Here is a 3,585-nt window from a genome sequence, read left to right on the forward strand (position 1 = left end):
CTTCAAGATACAATTTTCTTTAAATTCCCTTTATTTAGCATTTTTCCAAACATTTAAAAAAATGAAATAGGTGTCAAAAAACACATCAAATATATCCTCTAAGGAATACATTCCTAATTAACCACCAACCCCACCCCTCCCAACCAGCAATGAAAGACAAGAGAAAAAAACACCAACAAACAATATCTATATATTTACTTTTCTATATTATTAACCCCTTCACTACCAAACCACTTTTCACCTTAAATCCCAGGCCAATTTTTGCAAATCTGACATGTCACTATATGTGGTAATAACTTTAAAACACATTTACTTATCCAGGCCATTCTGAGATTGTTTTCTCATCACATATTTTACTTCTTGACAGTGGTAAAATTGAGTCAAAAAGTTGATTTTTTACCAAATTTACCCAAAATTTGAAAAAATTCGCAAATTTCCAAATTTCCATTTCTCTACTTTCTCTACTCTAATAGAAAGTAATAACTCCAAAAATAGTTACTACTTTATATTCCCCATATGTCTACTTCATGTTTGGATAATTTTGTGAATGCCATTTTATTTTTTGGGGACGTTAAAAGGCTTAGAAGCTAAGAAGCAAATCTTGAAATTTTTCAGAAAATTTCCAAAACCCACTTTTTAAGGACAAGTTCAGGTCTCAAGTCACTTTGTGAGGCTAACATAATAGAAACCACACAAAAATTACCACATTTTCGAAACTACACCCCTCAAGGTATTCAAAACTGATTTTAAAAACTTTTTAAACCTTTAGGTGTTCCACAAGAATTAATGGAAAATGGAGATGAAATTTCAGAATTTCTCTTTTTTGGCAGATTTTCCATATTAATACATTTTTTTCCACTGACAAAGCAAGGGTTAACAGCCAAACAAAACTTAATATTTATGGCCCTGATTCTGTAGTTTACAGAAACACCCCATATGTGGTTGTAAACTGCTGTAGGGGCACATGGCAGGGCGCAGAAGGAAAGAAACGCCATATGGTTTTTGGAAAGCAGATTTCACTGGGATAATTTTAAGCTGCCATGTCACATTTGAAGACCCCCTGATGCACCCCTAGAGTAGAAACTAAAAAAAAAAGACCCAATTTTGGAAACAACGGGATAAGGTGGCAGTTTTTTGGGTACTATTTTAGGGTACATATGGTTTTTGGTTGCTCTATATTACACTTTTTGTGAGGCAAGGTAACAAAAAATAGCAGTTTTGGCATCGTTTTTATTTTTTGTTATTTACAGGTTCTTACGGACGCGGTGATACCTAATATTTATTTATTTATTTATGTTTTACACAATAAAAGCATTTTTAATTTTAAAAAAATCATGTTTCAGTGTCTCCATATTCTGAGTGCCATATTTTTATTTTTTTTGGGATGATTGTCTTAGGTAGGGTCTTAATTTTTGAGGGATGATATGACAGTTTGATTTGTACTATTTTGGAGTGCGTATGACTTTTTGATCGCTTGCTATTACACTTTTTGTTATGTAAGGTGACAAAAAATGGCTTTTTTCCACACCATTTTTATTTTTTACGGTGTTCACCTGAGGGGTTAGGTCATGTGATATTTTTATAGAACAGGTCGCTACAGACGTGGCAATACCTAATATGTATAGTTTTTTTTATTTATGTAAGTTTTACACAATGATATAATTTTTTTAACAAAAAAAAAATCATGTTTTAGTGTTTCCATAGTCTGAGAGCCATAGTTTTTTCAGTTTTTGGGCAATTGTCTTAGGTAGGGTATCATTTTTGCGGGATGAGATGATGGATTGATTGGCACTATTTTGAGGTGCATATGACTTTTTGAGCACTTGGTGTTGCACTTTTAGTTTTCATCCAAGGGGTTAGGTCATGTGATATTTTTATAGAGCAGGCTGGTACGGATGCGGCGATACCTAATATGTCTACACAATAAAAGCATTTTTGAAACAAAAAAAAATCATGCTTTGTATATATAGTCTGAGAGCCATAGTTTTTTTATTTTTTGGGTGATTGTCTTAGGTGGGGGCAAATTTTTTGTGGGTCATACGCCTTTTTGATCGCTTGGTGTTGCACTTTTAGTGATGTAAGGTGACAAAAAAAAAAATTTCAGCACAGATTTATATATATTTTTTTTTACGGTGTTCACCTGAGGGGTTAGGTCATGTGATATTTTTATATCGAGCCGGTCGATACAGATGCGGCGATACCTAATATGTCTACTTTTTTATCTATTTTTTTACTATTTTTTTCTACTTTATTTTGGGAAAAGGACATTTTTTTTACTTGAAACTTTAATTTTATTTATTTTTTAACTTTATTGTTTAACTTTTTTTTATCCCACTCTTTTGGGGTCTCATCCCCTTTACAATGCATTACAATACGTCTGTATTGTAATGCATTGACTGTAAGTGTATTGCCACTGTAATACACTTACAGCCTGCTTACCTGTGAGATTCAGGGGGCTGGATCTCACAGGCTCTCCCGGAAGGCAGCCACGATGTCTAAGGAAGGCATCGGGCTGCCTTCCCTGCCATGGGGTCCCCGTCACAGCAGCGCAGGGACCCTATGGACACCGGCACCCGTGAGGATACCGCACGTGCCGCAGTCAGTGCTGACTGCGGCCATGCAAAGGTTAATGCGCCAGCATCAGTGTTTTCACCAATGCCGGAGCATACAGCAGGGGTCTGGATATCAGTGACAGCCGGACCCCTGCCTTCTGATCCTGCGCCCACCCGATCAGCGAGCCGTCCCTGTACTGCGCTGGGATTTCTGTCCCGCATTTCTGAGCCGTACATGTACGGCGCTGGTATCCTAAGGGTTAAGTCATAAATTTCATATTTGCCTAAATCTTTCATTCATACCCCTATTTCAATATATTATTCTTTCCAGATTTTTCAGATTATCCACTGATTTATTCCATTATATCACTGAGGGCAGTTCTTTCACAATCCATTTCCTCAATATAACCAGTCTTGCTTGAAATAGTATCTTACAGAGTACTTGTCTCTCAAATTATTGCAAACCCAGATGCATTGTACCCCCCAATATAGAAGCCATCCAATCACCATACAGTTGTACTCCTAACAACCTATTAATCCACGTTATTATTTCGGACCAATACATAAACAGTTTAGGACACCTCCAAATTAGATGAACCAGTCCTGCTTGTTCCTCACCACACCTTGACTCTCAAACCCATTTTTTTTTAACAATAAAGGTGAACAATATCACCTGTGTATAAGAAAGAATTGGGAGACCCTATGTGGGGCCCTTAATGAAGCCAACAGCCTACTTTTCAGTACATCTCCCCATATATCACCTGACATTTCCCCAATGTCCCTTTCCCATTTTTTCCTAGTGGCCATTTTAACATCCAATTGATTTATTTTCAGTATTATCTTATATCTCCTAGAAATATTTCCCTTGACCTTGCTATTAATAAGAAAGTCATTCATAATCTCTGAGGGAGCTTTTTTTATATTTTTTCTGGGGCTGTTGTTGAATTAGGCTACATAAACACGACCGTTATGTGTTTTGTAATCCGCAAATTGCGGATCTGCAAAACACGGATGGCGTCCGTGTGCGTTCCGA

This window comes from Bufo bufo, chromosome 6 (assembly GCF_905171765.1).
Source record: "Bufo bufo chromosome 6, aBufBuf1.1, whole genome shotgun sequence".
In the NCBI taxonomy this organism is placed as follows: Eukaryota; Metazoa; Chordata; class Amphibia; order Anura; family Bufonidae; genus Bufo; species Bufo bufo.